General features: G+C 40.6%; 1 long non-coding RNA gene across 1 annotated transcript; it reads right to left on the bottom strand.

Moving 5' to 3' along the window:
* Nucleotides 1–1723, bottom strand: LOC131679107 (uncharacterized). The gene is made up of 3 exons (XR_009303800.1): nucleotides 1564–1723; nucleotides 1006–1507; nucleotides 1–951 (listed from the first exon to the last, which is right to left on the bottom strand). It is a non-coding gene; the product is annotated as an uncharacterized LOC131679107 (long non-coding RNA).
* Nucleotides 1724–12585: the final 10862 nt, after the last annotated feature.

Here is a 12585-nt window from a genome sequence, read left to right as displayed (position 1 = left end):
TGGAGTGCATGAATAAAGATAAATGAATTCATAAGCCTGCCTATGACATTCTAAAGCGTTCAATGGCATCGTCAGAAGGCTGGTTCATATGTCGAGACTTATGAAATTCTCAGATGCTTTTTGCTCGGTGTCTTCCTCGAGATTCGCAACAGATGCTTTTTCCGATGCTGTTGACTTTGATGGTGTTAAACGATACGTTGCAGATGCGGCCGGTTCATCATCGTTTGATTTCGTGACGGCAGGCAGTACTGTTTTAGTGCAATGATCCGGATTGGAATATTCAACATTCTTCGCTGCAATTTCCAATTCGTTCTGGTGTTGCTTCAAAACGTGTCGTTTGAATGAGTAAATGGAGTGAAACACGGATCGCGGGCAGCAAAGTGTACATATGTAAGAAGAATTAGATGGTATACCATGAATGCCAGTGAGGTGTTTGAAATAAATTGATGCTTGATAGAAAATATGCCTGCACTTGAAGCAGTTTATTCCGTTCATGTTCACTGCTTATTTGATAAGTATCGCTCCAGCAGCAAAAGTTGGTTGTTCTTTGACTTATTTTGGTAGTTTATTTGGTAGAAATGGCGCGTTAAAACCCCCAAAATAGCTCTGCACTTTCTGCAAATTCTAGGTTGAAGACAAATTTTAGTTTCAACGCCACGTCTATGGAACGCAAAAATGAAGGTAATTTATATTCCAGTCCGTTACATACGACATAGAACTTCGTAAGTTGGCTTTTATCTCTGATTACGAAAATGCGTGGAAATAATGGTCGTCGAGCTATATTGTAATCATCCCGAATTGCTTTCACAGCATTAACGTACTCGTCCTCGCTGTCACAAGCCATGCAAACATCACTTTGAGCTTGAGCAATTGTTGGTAACTTATTTTCTGATGTGCGGACGGGTTTTATGATGGAATGGAATAACACAGAGATGATATAGTATCTGTAGTCTATAAGAAAAATGAACATTAGTTCTCATGAGCTTAATTTTTGATGTTGTTTACCTCTTTGTAAATCTTTTGAATCTAATTCTTTGGAAAGGGCCAAGCTAACTTTCTCTTTGATTTGTGATTGCTTGAGGTATACTTCAAAGTCATTTGAAAATTTATCCCACTCGTTGAAAAAACATGATGACTTGTCCTCGCCAAATAATGCAGCGAAATCCGAGTCAACCTGTTAATAAAACAATATCAAATTTTGAAATACGGGATAAACAAAACTTTTGAATAAATTTAAGTCGGATCTTATCGATTTGGATTGATATATTTATGCTAGAAACTAGAGTTTAATGAAAAATCTAGTTACTTTGGCGTAACTTACCAACAAATACCCCTCAGGATCGTTGAATCGTGGCCACTGTTCGATAATCTGGCGTCGATCAGGTGTGGTGTCAGCCAATATCCTTAAAGCGTATGAAGAAAGTATCGTTCCAACAACGCATTACCTCTTCACTGGGCGCTATATTATTTCGCAGCCAATTTTTTTCTGTATCAAAGCACGCAAGTTCTGCAATCAACGTTATAATTAACACATTTAATGTTAACATAATAAAACATAATTACCAGTATCTGTCAAAGCAAAAACTTGCTTCTTTACTGCTTGTAAACAATCATGGTTTTGTGCTCGAAGATCTCTTTTGCGTTTCAATGAATCCTTCTTGTTACGGTTATGGAAGCGGTCGTATAATAAACCGGACGGATTCTTTTTGCCAGCGTCTTTATTTCTGGGAGTAATACAATTCCTGCAACGTAGAGAAAAACAATAGAAAATATTTCGAAAGAATTGATATTTAGTCGAACTTAACGGCGAATTCATCGGTAAATTTTTCGGATATTATTTCCGAAAACGCTTTCATATCCGCCAGAGAAAAGTACTGGTTATTAGCAATATACCGATCGACTATAACGTGTGCTAGATTCTTCCGGTGCTCGAGATCCAGCATACCGTGTTTCGCATAGTAATTTGTGATTATCTTCCCTTTCTCGTTATTAACCAACAGCGAATCCAATACTTGGGTCGTGACTTCGGTGGGTAGATACTTGAAGCGTTGGTTTGACGGGCCAGGTTCGTTCCAGATATCGTGCTGTCCACAGCTGTTGGGACAACACATGCTTGGTGCATCTCGTATAAATAAAACACTTTGTTCCCAACAAACCAACTTTTGGCGGAGGGCGTGCTTGTGTGCCGTCCACTTTGCAACCGAAAATATATCCGCCAAAGCACGGTCATCCAATATTTTTAAATAGTTTAAATTGACGCCGTGCTCTATCATAGGGGAATAAAATGCGCATTACTTAGAACGTTTGGAAGAGTTACAAATATAAAAAATTCTACATCCAACATAACCTCAACTTACGGATCAAAATGGCATAAATTTCAGCACAAAGCGCAAATTCGTTGACAATAATGTCCTTTAACTCTATATCTTCATCTTGATCTGAAAAGCAATATTCATTACTCGAATGAATTACAAGTATTACATTTACGCAAGGTCGAAATAATTACCGATCAAATGTTGAGGATCCGCAAGGTAATCGTCAATTATGACCTCAGCTTCTTCTTTCCCTGCCATCATGCTTAATTCAAAGAACATCAAAAAATTGATGATTTTAAGATTTCGAAATCCTTCTACTATAAATTTTCTGAAGAATTTGCTCACCTGATGCATTGGTAAAATAAAACAAATCCGACGAAGTAAATGTGGAAAATTTAAAATCCGGGAAGTAAACTACGCACGTGTGTTACGCATGAAAATTTTCACTATAATGGCGGCGTTATGTAGAACTACAAAATGGAATGAAAAAATTGACAGGATGCATAGTTGGCACAAATATAAAGCACAGTCGGCTGAAAAATACTATACGCCAAAGGTTATGTCGCCGGGGGTCACGTTCACATAAACAATGTATTTAGTTATTTCAACATTAGCATTGTGATATCAACTATATATATAGTCTTCTTGGCTTATTATTAAATTGCGAAGAAGACAATAGTATTTATGACATTGACACTGGTTATACGTTCATATTTTCATTTTACTTATATATAGTCACTCTAACAATTTTAGCATCTCAAAACTGACACTGGAATAGTCAAAATCACCACAAAGGGTGATTCAGACTAAATCATTGTCAGTTTAGAAATGGTATATGTATAGTTGGAGTGACCACATTCGAAACGTCATAAACACCAACAGCATTGTTAGGTGGTAATAAAGTTTTCTAGTATATTCTGCAATTCAGAAGTTTGGTATTATCAAACTCATGGTCGAAACTACTATTTTGACGAATAGTTAAATGAACCAGAAATGCCCGGTCAGTAATACTATATTTTTTTTCTCAGTGTAGTACGCTAACAGGAAAAATAAAGATTCATTCGTTGTTGTAAACCACTAAACGACAGTTGTCTTTTCTTCCTTGTCTGCATTTACAACAAATCTGAATTCAAATCAGACTCCTGGCGATTTATATGTGGCTGAATATTCATTCCGCAGACATGTGTGCGATTCGTATTTGTGTATGATCAAAGGCTGCTACTAAGGCTGTGAACCATTTGGCGATTTTCTTTAACTTTTAGTTAAAATTTGACAGTTCGAAAGTTATTTTCTCTTGAATGGAAAAATTTAACCGAGAGAGCGAACCATTTCAAAAGTTGACATATGGATAGTTATTTAGAATTGACAGCTGCGATGACCACAAATTGGTAGAGGTGTGAACATTTGTCGATATTTTAAAATTAGGTTTTTTTCTTATTACATTAAGTATGACAGTCATAGCCACGAAAAGTAAACATACACATCCTGAAATAACTCAAACAAATCTTAACACAACACGTTATCGTTCCCATTTTCATCCCTTAATTTTATGTTGAAAAATATTGACAACCTCAATTAGGTACAGAAAATGTTTCCACCTTTTTATTCTGCATCATGGGTAAAATTTTAACCATCGAGCTGTCAAATTTAACTATCGCTCTGTCAATTTTAACCATGCTCCAGAGTAGGGTTATTTTGCAAATAACTTTCGAAGTGTCAGATTTTAACTAAAAGTTAAAAATTTCACCAAATGGTTCACAGCCTAAACCTTCCATTTAAAACTAAGCTTCTGAAAATCGAATAGGTCGATTTACAAGGAGCCGAAGAGAAATAATCTAAGAACCAGAAACTTTGTCGAGATGGACGCTGGAATCAAAAGGACTTTATCTTGCCATCAGCGATCAAGAAGGCTCCTGCAAAGCTAAACGTACTTACCGCAGTGAGAACCGGGAATCCATTATCGATGTCAATTATTTGTAGACTTGGAGTTCCACGAAAAATTCACTGAAATGTGTGCTAGGAGATACCCACAGCGACTATTAAGCGATCTGGTACAGCATTGGTAACAGGATACGGTTTGAATAACGTGGGAGATATATAAACGAGTGAAGGTGGAAAACAACTATCTTTCACAAGGACGTGTTCGTCGAAGAACTTAAATTTGAGGGCATTCTCTTCCACTTAAATGCGAAAGAGATAACGGCAATACTAACAAGGACGTGTAATGCAATCGTACCGAGGAATGGAAAACCGAGAAACAGTCACCTGGTGCAATATGACGACCGATCTTTGTATAAGTTGCCTCCTAGCTTGGAGAAGAAGTTAGAGGGCACGTAATGACACTGAAAGAGGGAAACGAGCTGCAAGAACCACTCTCAACAAAGCAGTCAAGCTGAACAAAAAAGGCTGAAGTGATGAGCTTTGCTACAAAGCCAATGCGAATTCTCGAGGAAACCCCCACAGAGTTTGCATGGCAAAGTTGAAAGGATGGAGGTCACCATCGAAAGGTTTTCCCCGCAACATGAACCAATCTTCGCCGCACAGAGAAGATGATTACGAAGAAGGATCTCCAACTACCGCCAAACAGCTGATTGAGATGGCGAAAGCCATGATAGTGAAGAAGGACCCACGACAAGCCCCAAACTTGGTGCTGAAAACAACGATACATGAGAACTCGGATATGTTCAGAATGATTCGATAACTGGAAGTGACAGAAGCTGATGTTGCTTCCGATACCGGGTAAACATGGAGATATTCCAGCGTATAGGTCTCTTGGTACTGTCAGAGAGAGAGAGAGAGTAATCCTGAACAAGCTAACCAAGTACACGGAGCGTGAGAACGGCATGTCATGTAATTCTGCTTCCTTGTAGGCAGATCTACAGTGAATAACATCCGAACGGTTGTGGGAGCTGCGCAGACAGCAGAGAAAAGGATATCGCTATTGCGTGATGATTACGTTACACGCGTTGCACGCTTCAGCAGTGCTAACTGGAAATCAATCGCCCACTCGCTGTACAGCATGAGTAACTCTGCAGGATATTACAAAGCTATTTTCAGTACCGAACACTGATCTGCGATACAGACAAGGGAGAATGAGAACTACAACTGACGTTCCTCGGCCCGACGCTGTGGAAGTATTGAAGCTGATCCTTCCCAGAGATTTTTGGTTTCGCGGATAATGTGGTGTTCCAAGTAATCGGAGAATCACTAGAAGAGGTAGAGGCATTCACCACGGAGACGATTGTTCATTATAAAACCGAGTTGGTGTTGACTAGCAGCCAAAAGACAGCAAAAGGCAAAAATCGCTTACGGAGAATATATCATCGACTCGAACTTCTAAAGTTGCGACGATTATGTTAAGGGGAAGACTGTGAGAGCAACCACAGCCTTGTTTGAGGTGCCACGAACCATCTGGAATCGTCGGACCGAAACCCGTGAGCAGACTAGTTCCACCGTCAGGGACTAGATCGAGTAGGTCGAGTGAAGCGCCAGCGGTAGGCCGTCGAGTTTTCAGCGAGCCGGAAGCAGCGAACCAGAAGCTACGCTCCATCCGGTATCGCCAAGTACTGGTGTGCCCTTTGAGTATGATTTATGGAGTATCCAAGTAGATTGCGACAAAACTGGGAGCTAAATGACTCACGCAACGGGAATATGTGACTCATTGAGATGGCTCAAGAAAACAGGAACTAAATGACTCACAGAAACGGGAGCCAAATGGCTCACGGAAGTTCACCGCTGTGATTGACCGAATAGGTGTTCGGAGCTAAACTGCTCTAATGTATCATTTTGTGGCAAAGACATTAATCAACGCTAATCCACCTTGTATTCCTCAGATAACATATCGTGGACAAGATATGGTGGTGTCTCGTCGCGATGTACTCAGTCTAGTCCCCAGCGGTGAATCTAGCTTACGTTGACGGAGAGTTCCCCGGCGAGAGAAGTTCTCCCAATATCGATTTTTCTTTGGTTTTCGCTATTTTTCTATCGGAACAACCGGTGGGGTGCCGTGGTCGGTCTGGAGATTCTGGATGGAGCGTGACGTCCGGTTCGTTGGCGTTTCCACGATTCGTACTCGGTGCTCTGTTGCAGTCTACTCGACTAGTCCTCGGCGGTGGATCTAGCTTATTCCTGCGGAGAGTTCCCTGATGGTGATTGCTCTCCCGAAACCGTTGCTCGATGTTCATCACGCCGTTTCCGCTATAAGACGGTCATGATCTACATCATACCTCTGTTTACTGCGTTCCACCTCTTTACGTCGCTTGTCATTCTGTAGGCTACACTGAAAAAAATCCAAACGTTAATTCTATTTGCTTCAAACCGCTTAAAATTCATATGAAGTAGAAATGCTATTGTTATCACGCGCTCACATACCTTCTATGTGTCAACTGTATAAACTATGTATGCATACACATAAGTTATATGTGAATATTGTTATAGAATGGGGTCTTATGTGCCTAATAGTTATGAAATGTGAATGTAAGATTAATATTTCTTGTAAATACACACATTAGGTTTATGTGCCAGCAAATAGTGTCTATATGCCTCCGTTAATTGCAAAAATCTATGTGTAAAATCAATAGGCATAACGTTTACTTTTTTTTGAGTGTACATTATCCGCGTTGACATCCGGTCCTCCCGCTTCAAGTAGCTCCCTCAGCTCCCTCCCTCCCTCCATCAAGTAGCTTCAAGTAGCTCCCTGCACGTCAATTCAAACCTCAGATATTAAAAGACCATATGCTCCGGTGTCTCCTCGACGTTCTCACACGCCGGGCACAGTAGTGACGTTGTGTGCCCGAACCGATGAAAATACTTCCTGGAGGAGCCGTGGCTCGATTGGAGCTGTTTCTGGTGGAAGTTAATCTCTCCGTGCTTTCTACTGACCCTCGTCGACAGGTTTGGATGAGCCAGTAGCCACTTTCCTTTCTCCGTATTGTTCCATTCCAGCTGCCACATCACCATCGAATCGACTCTCATCATCTTCCTCACATTTTTGACATTTCATTGATGGTACCACTTGCTATCCTCCGCCAGGGCGATGCAGATGGGGATCATCTTGGCGATAACGCATACTGCCTCCGACGATATTGTTCTGTACGCGCCCGACACTCGTGCGACCACCACCAGGCAGGAATCCCATATCGCAGTATTGATGACGAAACACTAGATAACAGACCGACTTCACACAGACCTAGTCAACGTGGTTGTTAAAGCTCAACAGGTCGTCGATTATCACTCCCAATTTATTCAGTGCATGTTTATATGCAGTCACGAGCCCTTCGACGGTGATCTGTATCCGCTGAATCGCTTTGCAGTTGCTGGCCATCAACACATCCGTCACTGTCCCGATACCTTCATTTCATCAAGTGTCTCATCCATCACCGTTAGTGACACGTCGTCCGCCAAATTCACGATTTCCTGGGCATCCGCAGTGTCAAGACCCCATTGTACATCCCGTTCCAAAGAGTTGGACCGATAATGGTGCCCTAAGGAACGCCCGCTGTGACTAGCATTGATTTCTGCCCTTCGCTCGTCTCGTACAGCAGCACTCTACTCTGGAAGTAGCTCTTCAGGATTTGGCTTATTCTGTGCAGCGCTGCGGCGTCGGCCTATACGAGGTCGATGGCCCGGTGACTTCCTTGGCTGTGGCAGCAACACCAGCTTCTGTACCTTCCACATTTCGGGGAAATTACCTTCATCTAAACACTTTTGCAACAGCATCCTGAACATGTCCGGATATGCCAGGATTGCAGCGCAATGTTTCTTATTCCATCCGGACCGGGGGTTTTCTTTGATTTAAGTCGCATCGATGCTTCTTTGAGCTCGTCGTTAGTCACTTACCACTCGTCTATGTTTGCTCCTTCTTCTTCGCCGTACGGTGTCAGTGGCCAGGTAGTTGAATCGTGCTTCGGGAAGAAACCCTCAACGATTATCTATAGCTTACCCGAGCACATTTCAGCTGGCCCTCATCTTCGCTATCACGACGCGGTACGCGACCCCCGGGATTGGCGTCTAGTTCTCAGCACAGCTACTTATGGCAAACTGGCTTGCTAAGCTTGACCTCTCGTTTTAAAGCTGCCCTGGCTTCTCGAAACGTCGTCTACGCTCCTCTCTCAATCTCCGATCTGGCTATGAGACAAGCAGCGTGTAGCGTACTGAGCTTCTCATTTAACCACTAAGCTAGACGCCATCTACTGCGTGGCTCCAGTTTTCGTTGGATTGTAACGTCACAAACCTTCTTGTTAGATCAGCCGCATCAACGTACTTGGTTCCGCTGTCCGCCGAAGTGACTCAACAAAGAGGCTTTCGTCTTCTACTTTAGCTTGCCGGTCGTCCTTCTGCGTCCTGCAGCAGGGTTCCGTTGGTTTATGCGGTAGCGAATCGCCTGGCGGTCGCTATGGGGATACTTCTCGCACACTGTCTAATATGATCTAGAAACCAGGGATTGTGATCAAATAATAAAGTGACTTGACTCGTCCGTAGACTCTAAAAGAATGAAACTCTATTCCACATGTCCACTGTTACAGCCTTTACATTGGTGTTCTCTCTGAGAGCCAAATCAATGTTGTCGCAGGGGTGTGCGATACTATCTATGTACAATTATTATAGCTATTTGAAAAGGCCTTAGCCACTACAACTCCTTTCCCCATTCGAAGATTGTACACAATCATGCTAATCTATATGATTAACTGCTTTATCGATTCTAATTTATCGATATGTTTGATATATATATATATACTTTACATATAAATATATTCGATAGGAAACATATTTCCATGAAATTTCATCATCTTTTACATACAATTCATTCATAATGCTATTACATTAATATTCTAAAATTTATCCTAATAATAATCAAAATCCACTTTTGTTTTCTTCTTAATTAGTCTCGTCGATCTTCGAACCGGTGGTCGTACTTCTATCTCAGCTTCTTGCTGTGATGGTTCTGGGATCAATGGTGATGGTTGTTCAAATATCGAGGATTCAGATGCGAATCCGTAAAAATCAGACTCCGAGTCTGAATCGTAAAGTTCATGCTCTCTGCGCCTTTTGCTGCTCACAGGTTGTGCTTGTGAAATACTCTCTTCACGGAATACAAAATTAGGTGACTTTGAATCGTAAAATTCATGCTCTCTGCACCTTTGGTTGCTCACTGGTTGTGTTTGTGAAATGCTCTCTCCACGGAATACAAAATTAGGTGTTTTCCGGCGAGTGCTTGCTGGGATTTTGAGTTGGCGTTTATGTGCCGAAAGTACTTTGCCGCCAAGAGAAATCTGTAAAACATTCGTAGAAAGGTGCATTAGAAATTTGGCTGGTAACCATCTTCTTATATCTGTTTTATTAATATTTTTATAATATATTAGGTCTCCATTTTTTAGATTATTAAATTGATCAATTGAATTATCAACATTATCTATTTCGTTATCATCATGTGATTTAGTCAGATTATTTTTCAATTTATGCTTAGGGTTTATCAAATCCAATAATGTTTTTGGTTTATAGGAGAGTAGCCTTTCCGAAGGAAAATCATGTCCTTTGTTTAGACATGTGTTCCTATAATTAAAGAGAAAATTGGATATTTTCTCATCCGTATCCAACCCTCTTATGTCAGGATCCAGGAAGAACTTTTTTAGAACATCCTTAACCAAACGAACTGTCCTTTCAGCTTGACCGTTACTTTCTGGATGATATGGCGGACTTTTCATGACTATAATGCCTTGATTTTCAAAAAACTTCACAAATACCTCCGAATTGAACGGTGGGCCTCCATCGGTTACCATCACATCTGGTAAACCAAATCTAGCAAATACACTTAGAAATACCTTTATCACTTTCTTGTGATCAGTACCATTCCTCATGTGCTCCAATTCAATCCATTTAGTGAAACTATCAATTATTACCAAAAATGTCATTTTTTGAAAATAGAAGAAATCTGCATGAACTCTGCCGAATGGCCTGGTCGTTGGAGTCCACTGTGAATATGGAGCTTTCTTGGTAATGATCGTTGTTTCTTGACAAATCCTACAGGCTTTTATGAAATCTTCGATGTCTCCATTCATACCATACCAATACACAGTCCTTCTTGCAAGCTGTTTAATTTTGTTGATGCCAGAGTGGCTTTTGTGTAATAGTTTCAAAATTTGTTCTTTCATGGCGTCAGGAATAATCACCCTGTTCTGAAACAGTACACAGCCGTCGATTTCTTCCAGATCCCTATGCAAAGAGTAGATATCTCTGAAACGTTTTTCCATGCGATCTGGCCATCCTTTCCGCATATATTCTAGAATTTTCATGATAAACCCATCTCTGCTAGTATATTGCGCTATTTGTTTGTAGTCGACAGGAAATTCATGGCCAAAATTCAAGCTGTTAACGTAATCAAAAGATAGCTCTTTAGGTACTTGTTGGGCTAAAGGGAATCGGGAGCAAAAATCGGCGTTTCCCATTTTTGATGCTGGACGGTATAAAATTTCATATTCATAAATGGCCAGTTCATGAATGTATCGCTGCAAACGAGTTACTGTTATTGAATTCCTTCCATCTTTTCCAAAAATACCAATCAGAGGCTTATGGTCGGTAAAAATTTTAAATTCTTTGCCATAAAGATACTTATGAAATTTTTTTACTGTGCTAACCACTGCCAAAGCCAACAAGTGTAAAATTGGGTATTTCTTTTGTGCGTCGTTCAATGAGAAAGATGTGAAGCTTATAGGTTTCTCCTCTCCATCCACTTCGTGAGCCATAACACCTCCAATTCCATACGAGCATGCGTCTGTCGCCACAATAATGGGCTTTTCAGGGTCAAAATATTCCAAAACGTTAGGTTTTACCAAAAATTGTTTACAGTCATTGAAAACTTTATCACAATTCTGGGACCAAACGAATTGGACGTTCTTTTTCAAAAGTTTAAATAGTGTATGAAGCCTGGGAGATAAGTTGGGGATGAACTTTGAGTAAAAAGTAACCAAACCCAAAAAAGCCTTAAGTTCAGAAACATTTCGGGGAGCTTTCGCTTCCCGAATAGTTTCGACTTTATCTGGACAAGGAAGAAGACCTTTGTCTGTCAAAACATGACCCAGATATGGCAAACTGTTTACAAAAAAAATGCATTTCTTTAAATTAACTTTTATATTAGCCTTAGCCAATCTCTCTAAGACTAAATAAAGTTTCCGTTTGCAGTCTTCATAATTATCGCCTGCTATCAAAACGTCATCCAGGTAACAAAAAACACCATCTAAACCCTGTAAAATCGTATCCATAACCTTTTGGAATATGGATGCGCTCGACGAAGCTCCCTGTGGTAACCTGTTATACGAGTAAAGACCTTTCAATGTATTAATTACCATAATTTTCTTTGATCTTTGGGAAAGAGGAAGTTGCGTATAAGCGCCGGCCAAGTCAAGTGTACAAAAAACTTTTGAACCAGAGAGTGCAGCAAACAGATCTTGTGCCAAAGGAAGCGGGTAGGTATTCGGTACAATTACTTTGTTTAAAGAGACTTTGCAGTCAATGACCAAACGAATACTCTGATCCTTTTTGATAACAGCCACCACCGGAGAAGCCCATTCCGAAGCTTCCACAGGTGTTATAATACCATCCTTTTCTAAAGAATACAAATAATCCACAACTTTCTGCCTTAAACGCAATGGAACAGAATACGCTTTTTTGAAAATAGGTGTGTTGTGTTTTAAAACCAAATCTCCTGTAAAACCCTTTATTGGACTTGAAAAATCCTTGTCAAAAACGGTAGGAAACTTACTTTTCAAATCAACAACTATTGCGTCATTTTCCACTGCATTGACACGTTGTGTAGGCAAAGATGGTTTAGTGAATGTTGATCTCCAATCTCCATAGAAAATATCCAACCAAGTGCGACCCATCAGCGGAATGAAGTCAATCTCACAACGCAGAATGACCAAATCCAGTTGTTGCTGAAATCCTTCAAGACTCACTCTAACCGTTACTTTTCCCATTACCGCCAACCTTTTCCCGTCAATTACTACTAATCGCTTGTTACAAGGTTTCACAATAAGATGACGAAAGTTCCTGTTGAATAGCTGATCAGAAATTACGCTTTCAGCTGACCCGCAGTCAATCTCCATGGTCAAACGCCCATTTTCAACTGATGCCTCCACATAGCACGGCTCGTTTATTTTGTTCATAGATGATATCATTAAACATGGCATATCATCATCATCACTCGTATTCAAATCCTTCTTTAGACGCTTAAACAACCCGGAGCTGCTCGAAACCGGTTTGGGAGTCGGGGAAT

Source organism: Topomyia yanbarensis, chromosome 2 (assembly GCF_030247195.1).
Source record: "Topomyia yanbarensis strain Yona2022 chromosome 2, ASM3024719v1, whole genome shotgun sequence".
NCBI classification, from domain to species: Eukaryota; Metazoa; Arthropoda; class Insecta; order Diptera; family Culicidae; genus Topomyia; species Topomyia yanbarensis.
Note: the sequence above shows the minus strand (reverse complement) of the source record. Positions and strands in the feature narration are given on the sequence as shown.